Source organism: Stegostoma tigrinum, chromosome 1 (genome assembly GCF_030684315.1).
Source record: "Stegostoma tigrinum isolate sSteTig4 chromosome 1, sSteTig4.hap1, whole genome shotgun sequence".
NCBI classification, from domain to species: domain Eukaryota; kingdom Metazoa; phylum Chordata; class Chondrichthyes; order Orectolobiformes; family Stegostomatidae; genus Stegostoma; species Stegostoma tigrinum.
In genome coordinates this window covers 54617218-54629896 of record NC_081354.1, presented here as the reverse complement: position 1 = coordinate 54629896, position 12679 = coordinate 54617218, and the positions used below count along the sequence as shown (strand labels likewise).

At 44.1% G+C, this 12679-nt stretch overlaps 1 protein-coding gene across 4 annotated transcripts in view; it reads left to right on the top strand.

The window, feature by feature from the left end:
- LOC125452572 (protein transport protein Sec24B) overlaps nucleotides 1-12679 on the top strand; it is a 116635-nt gene that overhangs the window by 6760 nt on the left and 97196 nt on the right. For 3 of the 4 annotated variants that reach the window (XM_059645594.1, XM_059645592.1, XM_059645586.1), the window contains exon 2: nucleotides 5164-5269. The exons of the other annotated variant lie outside the window; for it this stretch is intronic. The gene's annotated coding sequence lies outside the window, so the exon portion shown is untranslated. The remainder of the gene's footprint in view (nucleotides 1-5163; nucleotides 5270-12679) is intronic. 4 annotated transcript variants of the gene reach the window in all.

Sequence of the window (12679 nt, the reverse complement as noted above, 5' to 3'; positions counted from 1 at the left end):
CTCCTCGGGTGACTTTCCACCCACAGCCTCTAACCTCGTTGTTCCCCAACCCTGCACCACCCGCTTCTATCTCCTTCCCAAAATCCACAAACCTGCCTGCCCTGGTCGACGCATTGTCTCCGCCTGTCCCTGCCCCACCGAACTCATCTCCACCTATCTGGATAACAAAGTGTGGAGCTGGATGAACACAGCAGGCCAAGCAGCATCTCAGGAGCACAAAAGCTGACGTTTCGGGCGTCGACCCTTCATCGGAGAGGGAACTGGAATAAATAGGGAGAGAGTGGGAGGCGGACCGAAGATGGAGAGAAAACAAGATAGGTAGAGAGGAGAGGATAGGTCAGTCCAGGGAAGATGGACAGGTCATGGAGGTAGGATGAGGTGGTAGGTAGGAAATGGAGGTGTGGCTTGAGGTGGAAGGAAGGGATGGGTGAGAGGAAGAACAGGTTAGGGAGGTGGAGACAGGCTGGGCTGCTTTTGTGATGGAGGGGAAGAACTGGGCTGGTTTTGGGATGTAGTGGGGGAAGGGGAGATTTTGAAGCTGGTGAAGTCCACATTGATACCATTGGGCTGCAGGGTTCCCAAGCGGAATATGAGTTGCTGTTCCTGCAACCTTCGGGTGGCATCATTGTGGCACTGCAGGAGGCCCATGATGGGCATGTCGTCTGAGGAATGGGAAGGGGAGTTGAAATGGTTCACGACTGGGAGGTGCAGTTGTTTGTTGCGAACCGAGCGGAGATGTTCTGCAAAGTGGTCCCCAAGCCTCCGCTTGGTTTCCCCAATGTAGAGGAAGCCACACCGGGTACAATGGATACAATATACCACATTGGCAGATGTGCAGGTGAACATCTGTTTGATATGGAAGGTCATCCTGGGGCCTGGGATGGGGGTGAGGGACGAGGTGTGGGGGCAAGTGTATCACTTCCTGCGGTTGCAGGGGAAGATGCCGGGTGAGGTGGGGTTGGAGGGGAGTGTGGAGCGGACAAGGGAGTTGCGGAGAGAGTGGTCTCTCCGGAAGGCAGACAAGGGTGGGGATGGAAAAATAGCTTGGGTGGTGGGGTCGGATTGTAAATGGCGGAAGTTTTGGAGGATGATACGTTGTATCCGGAGGTTGGTGGGGTGGTATGTTAGAACGAGGGGGATCCTCTGGGGGCGGTTGTGGCGGGGGTGGGGTGTGAGGGATGTGTTGCGGGAGATGCAGTCAAGGGCTCGACCACTGTGGGGGGAAAGTTGCGGTCCTTGAAGAACTTGGACATCTGGGAGCAGATGCGGAGGAATTGGGAAAAGGGGATGGAATTTTTGCAGGAGGGTGGGTGGGAGGAGGTGTACTCTAGGTAGCTGTGGGAGTCAGTGGGCTTGAAATGGATATCGGTTTCTAGCTGGTTACCTGAGATGGGGACTGAGGGGTGTAGGAAGGTGAGGGATGTGTTGGCGATGGCCCAGGTGAACTTGAGGTTGGGGTGGAAGGTGTTGGTAAAGTGGATGAACTGTTCGAGCTCCTCGGGAGCAAGAGGTGGCGCTGATACAGTCATCAATGTAACGGAGGAAGAGCTGGGGTTTGGGGCCTGTGTAGGTGCGGAAGAGGGACTGTTCCACGTAACCTACAAAGAGGCAGGCATAGCTTGGGCCCATGTGGGTACCCATGGCCACCCCCTCTGTCTGTAGGAAGTGGAAGGAATCAAAAGAGAAGTTGTTGAGGGTGAGGACGAGTTCGGCTAGGCGGATGAGGGTGTCGGTGGAGGGGGACTGGTCGGGCCTACGGGACAGGAAGAAGTGGAGGGTCTTGAGGCCATCTGCATGAGGAATACAGGTGTATAGGGACTGGACGTCTATGGTGAAAATGAGGTGTTGGGAGCCAGGGAATTGGAAGTCCTGGCGGAGGTGGAAGGTTGTTGGTGGTGTTACGGACGTAGGTGGGGAGTTCCTGGACCAAAGGGGAGAGAATGGAGTTCAACCGATCTGGACTCCATTTTCTCCCCCTTGGTCCAGGAACTCCCCACCTACGTCTGTGACACCACCCGAAACGTTAGCTTTAGTGCCACTAAGGTGCTGCTTGGCCTGCTGTGTTCATCCAGCTCTACAATTTGTTATCTCGGATTCTCCAGCATCTGCAGTTCCTATTATCTCTATTATATAAGTTATGCTACATATGGATACGGACTGCTGAGGAGGTGTCAAAAATGGTACTGAACGTTGCAGCAGACATCCCCACTTCTGCCTTTCTGATTTGAGGGCATGTCAATGCTTAAAGAAACTGTCTGTATTCTCTCGAGTTTCAAAGAATGATAGGTGAACTCATTAAAATGTGCCAAGTTTTTCCAGCCTGTAACAGGCTGGATGTATATGAGATAGATGGTTTAAGACTGAAATGAGGAATTTCTTCACTTGAAGGGTGGTGAATCTTTGAAATCCCCTACTCTAGAGCCGGTGAAAGCTTAATCGTTGAGCATTTTCATGACAGAAATAGATTCTAGAGGCCAATCACATGAAGAAATATGTAGATGATGCAGCCAAGTTTAAGGTAGATGATAATCCATGATCTTATTAATGGAACAGGCTTGATGGGCTACTCCTGCTGCTCTACTCCTGTGATTTTCATCTTACTATAATCCGTTTGACCCTGGCACCAATTCAAGTGATCATTGAACACCTTGTTATCTCAGATTCCCCAGCATCTGCAGTTCCTACTATCTCTGGTTTATTCTCAAGGCAGTTGCCAAGGAGAGGAAATCGGGTTTGGAGTGGGGACAGAAAACAATAACTTCTCCATTGTTTATGGAGAACAGTTCTTAAATGCGGGAATTTCTGCCCATCCAGTACTGTATTTCAGATAAGCAATCGGGCAGTTTAGTATCGATGGAGAAGCTGAAAGAAATCATGAGGTGGAGCTGGAAGTTCAGAATGAGAAAGTTAACACTGTGCCTTTGTAGGATGTCGACAGAGTGTAGCACATAGTTGAAAGATAGGTGGGATAAGGTAAAAATACTTGTGCAGCATCAAAACTACTGGTATTGGAGCAGGAAGAGAAACCATTGCATGTGATTCTGAACCTGCGATTAGAAAACAATGTAACTACGTAAGAACAATCCCTCAGCTGGACAACAGTGGAAGCGCATTGGAGGAGAATGGTGTGATCAGCCGAGTCAAAGGCTGCAGGCAGGTCATGAAGGACAAGGAAAGAAAGACTTTGTCACAGTTACAGGATGTCAGAGGGACAAAGCATGGAATTCTAGGAAAGGTGGAAGCAGAGTTGAAATGTGGTGAGGCTTTCAAAGTCTGCGGTGAAGAAAGGGAGCTTAGAGTTTGCAAGAACGTTGACATTGGTTCATTTTTGGGAAGGAGTGGTCACACTGCAATTGGAAGCTACCATCGTTTTTGAAATGTAAGGAGCATATAACAGCACAAAAAGGGTTCTCAACAGTTTGGTACCTTCCCAATGATTGCATTCTGTGGGGGACACTTCAGCGGTGAAAGCCATGGTGGCATGCAAATCCCTGAGAACAGTTTGCAAATTTCCACATTTAACTGTGCATGGACTGACTCTTGCTGTCAAGATTCGAGGGGCTCCAACGGTAAACGGAGTTACTGCAAAGCCCTGGCTGTGAGCTTTGGTGTTCCCACCATTCAGCTGATGAAAATGACACCACACCCAAGGCTGGATCTCCTCCACAGTCTCAACGTGGAGGCAGAAGACAGGCTGAAAGGAGTAGTGCCGCTGCCTGTCATCAGTATAGATGTGAAGGCTAACCATGTGACTGTAAATTGTTGCCAACTGGAAATATTTGCCCAAGGAGGTAGGACAAGTATAATGTAGATCCAAGGAGGACTATGGACGTAGCAGTGCTGAGACAGGCACTTTAAATATTGATGATGTATCAGCTACAACTGGATAAATAAGCATGGAACCTAGCAAGCTGAACCGTAAAGGACAATATTTCCAGGAGGATAGTACAGTTGCCTTTGTCCAGCTGCAGAGAGGTCAGGAATGATGAAGGTAGTTACTGTACTCTGGTCTGAGTGTGATGGATTTTGCTGCTTTCCTGGTGTCACCTTCGATTTGTGTTCAAATGAAGATTTCTGCTCTGTGTGTATGATGAGACCCACAACAAATCTCATATCTTCTGTCACTACTCCTCTCTTCACCCTGTAAGAACCACATTAGGGTTCCCCTTGTCATTAGAGATAATGGGAACTGCAGATGCTGGAGAATCTGAGATAATAAAGCGTGAAGCTGGATGAACACAGCAGGCCAAGCAGCATCTCGACTGCTTGGCCTGCTGTGTTCATCCACCTTCACACTTTATTATCCCTTTCTCATTAGTCTTGCATTAAGAGGTCATCCTGTACATTTCAATCACTTCCAGCAAGATGCCACCTTCCTTACTCCTCTCAGCATTGGGAAGGGATCTTTCCCTCCTTGATACTGAAACCTCAACCTCCTTCCCAAGAACATGCTGAGGAAGCAGCAACTAGCCGTTCACCTTCTCCGGTTTCCCCCCTCTTATTGTTCAGACTACCAAACTCTCATTCCAGGTTAATTTGCTATCTAGTAGTTCCTGCAGAATATAGCTTCATGATGACGACAGTTGAGGTCAACTGTGAAACAGTTCAGATTCTCTGCCTTGGCCAACAAGTGAACAGCAGCCAATTAATGGAGAGCATTTGGTAACTGTGAATGTTCACATTTATGATGTACATGTCATTGCGAGAGCAGGAATGCACAAGAATGCTGGCAGGAAATGCCAGAGCAACCACAAGTTCGGCACCTTTGCCTTGCATCTCAACATATTATGTCCTTTCTAATGGGAATGTTTTTCACTTAATCCCATGTTAAATAGAAGTGTAATTTGTGGAATGTCTGACAGAGGATATTGTTTGAAATATTAAAATAGGACAATAAATTATAAGGTGGAGTGAGATAAAGCAAAGCGCCTTGCTTTTTTTTGTGAGACAAACTTGCAAATATGACTTTGTGACCCTTTTGGAGTATCTGGTACTGTAGGCTGCTCTTGTTTGATTCTGATAGCGCACAGGACTGTGCGCTATTTCTGAACCTGCAAGTTTGTAATGTTCACAGCTGATACGTCAGGCTCTGTATCTCTAGTGCAAACCTGGGATTCCTCCTCTGTCACATGGTAAAACTCTCCTATCTTGTTCTTTGTTCAGGTGATTGCAGTACCAGCTTTGCGCCTGTTCAAAAGGGGTGGAGAGTTGCTTCGTTTTGCAAGATTGTCGGACGATATATGACTACTTGAAGGATTCTCATTTGAAAGTGAGTTAACAAATAGTTCAGATCTGATGCCTGAACAATGGAAGATAGTGCCTCCGTAATTTACCATTGTATTTTGTAGTATCTAACAAAATATGAACAATTTAAACTTTAAAATCAGAAGAATGAAATTTTTGTAGCTTTCTGATTTTTAGTTTCTACATTAGCTCTGTTAATCCAATGACTCAGCTGGATATATGTGTAGATCCCCTGATAGCATACTTTAGAAGCCTGATTCGAGTCATACAGCACAGAAACAGACCTTTCGGTTCAAGTTGTATATGCCAACCACATATCCCAATCTACCTTTGCCTCATTTGCCGGCACTTGGCCCAAATCCCTGTTAAACCCTTCCAACTCGCTAAACTTATCCAAGTGCCTTTTTAAGTGTGGTAATTGTACCAGCCTCCACCATTTCCTGTGGCAACTCATTCCATGCATGCACCACTGTCTGTGTGGGAGAAAATATTGCCCCTCGGGTTCCTTTTAAATCTTTCGACTCTAACCTTAAACCCAGGCCCTCTAGTTTTGGACTCCCCTACTCTAGGAAAAAGACTTTGCCTATTCCATCTTTCTCGTGATTTTATAAACCTGCACGAGGTCTTCTGATATTTCAGACAGGGCAAATGTATAGTTGGCGCAAGTTAATATCCCAAGGTTAAGGAAGGAAACGTTCTCCAGAGTTCATCCACCTGATCAAGGTGTTCTAACAGAAGCTTACAAGTGTGACCATCTGATGAAGATTGGTAGGCTGTAATAGCACACGGTTGAATAACCTGATATTCCCAGTAACATCTAGTGCTTGAATGTGGTACCTCAGGGCAAGTGTACTTGGGCCACAAGCCAACACCTTCAAAAGAGAGAACATTATTGAAGGAAAGAAAATGATACATAACACTATAGAGCATAGGAGCAACTCTAGGCCCTTCAGCCCATCAAGCCTGCTCTGCTATTCGATCATGGTTGATAGCTTCTCAACCCCATTCTCCGGCCTACTCCCCATGACTGTTAATTCGCTTGCCAATCAAAAACCCATTCATCTCAGCCTTAAATATAGTATAAGATTTGACCTCCAGCCTTTTGAGTCAGAGTTCCACAGATTCACTACTGCCTGGCTAAAAAGAGCGCCTCCTCATCTGTTCTAAAGGTTGTCCCTTCATTCTGAGGGTGGCCCTCATGTCAAAGTCTCCTACTAGTGGAAACCTTTTTGCCATGCCCATTCTTTGCAGGCCTCTGTGTTTTAAACTCCACTAAGTACAGACCCAGAGCCCTCAACCACGCTTCATATGACAAGCCCTTCATTCCCGGAATCATTCTTGTGAACCTTCTCTGGATCCTCTCCTACGCTAACACATCCTTCCTTAGATATGGGGTCCCAAACTGCTCACAATATTCCTAAAGCCATCTGACCAGAGCCTTCCACAGCCTCAGCAATTCATTTCTACTCTTGTATTCTAGACCCCTTGATGTGAATGCTGACATTGCATTTGCCTTCCTAACTGCCAGCTGAAAGAGCATGTTAACCTTTGTGAATCCTGAACTAGAACTCCTAAGTCTCTTCAGTGCTTTAGACTTCTGAAGCCTTTCCCCATTTAGAAAGTAGTCTACACCTCTACACTTCCTAACAAAGTGCCTAACTGTACACTTTTCCCTCATTATATTCCACCTGCCACTTTTTTGTCCACTCTCCTAGTCTGTCAAAGTCCTTGTTCAGCCTCTCCACTTCCTCAACATTACCTAGCCCTCCACCTGCCTTGGTCATCTGCAAACTTAACAACAGTACCATCAGTTCCTACATTCAAGACATCAATGCGTAACATGATGTATTGTTGTCCCAGCACCAATGCCTGCGGAACTCCACGAGTCACTGTCTGCCATTCCTGAAAAAGACCCTTCTATCATTAATCTACCAGTCAGCCAATCTTCTATTCCCTAACTCTATGGGCTGTTATCTTATTCAGCTGGCTTCTGTGCAGCACGTTTTGAAAGGCCTTCTCCTTGAGATCCAGAATCCAAATAGATCACATCCACTGGCTTTCCTTTGACTATCATGCCTGTTACCACTTCAAAGAATTCTAATGGATGTGTTGGGTATGACCTCCCTTTGAAGCCATGCTCTCAGCCCTGTTTTACCATGTGCTCCCAAATAGTCCATGATCTCATCCTGAACAATGGTCCCTAAAATCTTACTAGTCGCTGAGGTCAGGCTAACCAGTATTTGGTCTTCTGTCTCCTGCTGCTCTTCCTTCTTAAACAGGGGTTTACGTCAGCCATTTTCCAGTCCTCTGGGACCCTCCCTGACTCCAGTGATTCCTGAAAGATCACCACCAATGCCTCCACAGTCTCCTTGGGTATCTCTTTCAGAACCCTGGGGTGTACTTCATCTTGTCCAGATGATTTATCCACTTTCAGACCTTTCAGTTGTCCCAGGACCTTTTCCTTGGTGGTCGCAGCACTCACTTCTGCCACCTGACTCTGTTGAAGTTCTGGTATGCTTTTGGAGTCTTCCACTGTGAAAACTGATGCAAAGCACCTACTCACTTCTTCTGTCATTTGTTTCCTCATGACTGCTACTCCACGTTACATCACGTACTGCTTGCATTTAAGACAACAAACTCAGACCTGTGTTGGCTGCCTCCTTTTTCATAGTTGTCCCTCCATCTGCTGTGCCTGAAGTTAGATTCCTGACCTTTTCCATACGCGCTGACCAGTTACTTGTTCTAGAAACTTCAATAACCTCTGAATCCTCCGCTCCCCCAAACTATTACGTTTTTTCATAATGTTCCATGCAACTGAATTTCCACCCCGACCCCATCCCCACAACTATTTAATTTAAAGCCTTATCCGCAGCCCTAGTTATGCACTTTGGCAGGACTCTGGTCCCAGAGTGATTCAGATGGAGTCTGTCCTATTCGCGCAGCTTCCTCCTTCCCGAGTGCTGGTGCCAGTGTCCCAAGAATTTGAACCCGTTTCTGCCACACCAATCTTTTGAGCCACGTGTTCACCTCTTTAATCTTGTTGATCCTGGCCAATTAGCTGCTGGCTCGGGTAGTAATCCAGTCATAGTTAGTTTTTTGGTCATCCCTTCTAATTTAGCTGCTCATACTCCCTCAGCGGAACTCTTTTTCCTTGTTTCTGTCTGTGTTGATAGTACCTACATGAACCACGACAACTGGACCTTCCCCTCCCACTCCCTCTGCAGCCCCCCAGATGAGAGACCCTGAAACCTGGCATCAGGCAGCCAGTGCTGCTTTCGGGGGTCTTGATCCATGCCACAGAGCGCAGTGTCTATTCCTCTAACGATACTGTCCTTGATTAGAATTACAATTCTGCTTCCCTTTTTCTTATCCCTCTTGAATGGTTGTCTGTACCACCGTGCTATGGTGACTTTGCTCATCCTCCCTACACAGGGACTACCATCTATACAAGCAGTAAGAATCTCAAACCTGTTAGATAAGCTCAAGTACTGAGGCTGTTGTGGAACTACCTCCTGAATCCCTCTAACTATCTCACTTGTAGTCACACCCTTCTGACCCTCACCACTGACTAAATTCAAGTTAATTAATCTAGTGACTGCTTTCTGAAACAGTGTCCAGCTCGCATGCGTGCTCTCTCACATACACGTTTGGTCACGTTGCCAATATCCCTTCCACAAGCAGAATGCATTTCACTTGCAGTTTGTGTACCTTTGTGCATTAGATCGCTGCACTTTTCCTATCCAACAGTGATTAAAATGATTGTTGAGAACATAAGTTACTGTGCAAGTTATTTCATACTGTGGCTCTACATTGAGTATAGAAATGAGTTGGGAGAAAATGTGCTAAAATAAATCAACAATTCCAATGCTGTAACCAAGTTTATTTCAGAGTAAAACATATGTTATTAGGCTGTTCTTCAATGTCTGCATGGTATATGAGCTGGAAAATGGGTCTACGTCCATTCTGTTCTCTGGAATTTATACCAACGTGATAGATGATGACAACAGGAAAAAATATGAATGGAAATATTTTAAATTTTCTAGCCCAGGGAAGTGTTAGGTGCAATAACTATTATTTTAGTTTGGGCAGATTACAAGATACTCCATTGCAGGGAAGACACCAAGATAAAGGTATCAATTCCTAAAAGCAGAAAATAAGTTGAAACTTTCATCTTGCATCGTAATGCAAGTGAATACTGGTGGGCAGCACAGTGGTTCAGTGGTTACCACTGCAGCCTCACAGCGCCAGGAACCTGGGTTCGATTCCAGCCTTGGACAACTGTCTGTGCGGAGTTCCCTTCAGGTGCTCCGGTTTCCCCTCTCAGTCCAAAGATGTGCATGCTAGGTGGCTTGGCCATGCCAAATTCCCTGTAGTGTTCAGGGATGTGTGGGTTATAGGGGGATGTGTCTGGGTGGGATGCTTCAAGGGGCAGTGTGGACCTGTTGGGCCGAAGGGCCTGTTTCCACACTGTAGGGAGTCTAATCTAAAATACAAGAAACAGACTAAAGATCGGAGTGTGGAGCTGGATGAACACAACAGGCCAAGCAACCTTTCATTAGAAAGGTCTAGGCCCAAAACGTCAGCTTTTGTGCTCCTAAGATGCTGCTTGGCCTGCTGTGTTCATCCAGCTTCACACTTTGTTATCTCGGATTCACCAGCATCTGCAGTTCCCGTTATCTCTGATCACAAGAAGCAGACTTACTGGGGAGAAAATAGACAAGCAGAATGAAAAGTGTGTGAAAACAGTTAACTATCAGTCTTGATTTTCAGGTGTTTGGTTAGGGAGTTGTTCTGGGTTGCATCAGAAATTTGGCTGCCTCCATGACCCCTTTTTTTCCCAAAAAGGATATGCAATCTATGTACAAACTCCTCTTGCCTGCATAAAGTGAGGTCTTGAATATTTAGTATGTAGCTTCTCGCACATGCAGATGCTTCACACTATGGGCCTGACAGATGATCTTAGATTAGTTAGAACATGGAATTAGAGCAGTGTAACTGTTAGCACAGCCCAGATTATTTAATAAATGATTTTCTGTAGCAGAATCATATTATGATTTCATAATAGTCTGTCAAACCTTCCTTTTAAGAGAGAATGATCAAGCACAATCTCTAATATTTGAATAGTTTCTTCAGATTTTATAACATCATCTCTTACAAACCACCCCACAAAGGGAAGTATCATTACTGATTTTTCTTTATTGGCTAAAGTTAATGGTTTGATTCCCTAACTACTTACACTGTGGCATCTAACATGCCAAGTTATTGTCACCAACACGTTCTTGATATGTCTCGAGGAATGATGATGAAAACCTTTTCCTGTAACGTGAGCACCACCAACTAAATTTGGCTCTCCTCGTCTGCAGATCATCCATGCAATAATATTTTTTAAACATTTTGCACGTGTGCTACAGATTGTGTAACAATTTGCATGTTGCACTGACCTATATTTCAAACAACAGACCACACATGAACCCAATTCTATAGTTCTCTCTTCACCTGCATTCACCTTGTGGATAATTCTTGACACAGTTCTGTCTCTGATTTTTCTTAATATTTCTCTTCAATTTTGATAGGTTCCAGTATCTTTAAATCCTATCCTGATTGTTTCAGAGTTGGTTTCTATGATAATTACTTCAATGACTTGATAATTTAAAAATGGTCTGTCATCCCACTGAATGTATTAACCATTTCACTTTGCACATTTCACCATGCATTTCCAAATGTTAATTCAACAAGTTATCATTACTTGCTCATGCACTGGTATCCCAATCTCAGACTGTAAATGTTATGTGATGGATGAGTCATTCTTGGAATTTCAATAAATCTTACCTCAAGGCCTGGTGTTAAAGGTAGCAGGTAACAGTTTGTGGTTTTTTTCTTGGGGCAACCGATGCAAACACCCCCAAGAGAAACTTATTAGTCTCATCCTTTCTTTCACTAGACTTTGATTTTTCAAAGGTGGTATCAATCAATAGACCCTATTGATCAGTTTGGTGGTATGGTTTTCCATTCTGTATCTTCTGTTGTGAGTGGAGCATCCCTATTGAATACCATTTGGTCTCAATTGTGAGTCCTGGAGGAAATTTTCTGGTACAATCTTCAAAACAAATTCAAAAATTCCCATTTAATTTCAATCGGTAACAATTTTTTTGCTCTTTAATCTTTTCACAATATTTCTTCAAAAATATCAGGTTAAATTGTCTCTGATAGTTTACCATTTCAAAATTACTTCAAATTTAAATAGTTGTGTTCTTGGTCTGACAATTATTGTCAATGTTCAGTTTTATTTTCCCTAAAATTTCCTTCCATAAAACAAAAGAACCAACCCGATTTCTTTTCGGCTGTTTCTCTTTAATGAAAATGTAATTATCCCCTTAAATTTCAGGCACATATCGCTTCTCGAGTGCCTAGACTAACAACTCCCGTCAATTTATTCTGTCAGCTCCTATCTTAGACGCTATGTCCAGACTTGGTTTTGCTTGATATTTTTATATTATAGGCAAAAATGAGTGCAGGTGCCTTTCATATCTCCCCTCTATAAACACAATGTCTCGGAAAATAACAAATGGCCTGAAAGGTTTAAGGGCAAGTCTTTGTCATCTGAAACCTTAGTCAAAATTGCCCCTGTGCTGTGGATCTTGATGCATGCATTTAAGTTTTTACATTCTTAAAGCTGCCAAATCTGTTGTGCATTATCAGCATTCTTACAAACCTGAAAGTCGTCATCTCCTATAATCTCTTAAAAAGAGGTATAAAGAATCCATTATGGCCCAGCCCAAAGCGTTGAGAACAGATATAAATTGAATTTCTACCAGACATCTGAGTCAACGTAATTTCAAGGCTGACAGGTCTCTTTTCTTGTGAAATGCTTTCAGTGTCTCCAAATACGGTTTCATGAAAACAAAATAATAAGTGCCGTTAACTTAAAATATAATGCATTTTCAATCCCAATACTGGGTGTGCAATCTTTTATTGAAATGGACACATTAAACAGTCATGTTCATATATCAGTGAGTCTTATAAACTTTCACAAATTCTCTACCTTTTCCCTCAAACTCAGTGTAAAGTCAGGTTTACTTTCACATGGTAATTTTAATGTTTTGTTTTCTTAAAGCACAGAACTGGCAGCATTTTGAATCCAACAAAAATTTGTTTCTGACCTCTGTCTCTGCCTCAAACTAATCTTGCAATCTATGAACAATGATCTGCTTTAAACTCATCCAGTGGTATGAATGTATTGTATGATCTCAGCTCAATAAGAGTAGTGAGCATGTATCAGTCTGCTAATATCTTTAGGCCTGGCCTTGTTTTCTCAATTTCCAAATATATCTGGTAATGATTTGAGAACTTGTACCTCACTTGACAAAGGTGGCTACTTTGTATTCCTTTGGGGACCATGAAGGATAGTGGTGGAGCAAACAGACTCGGTGATAAT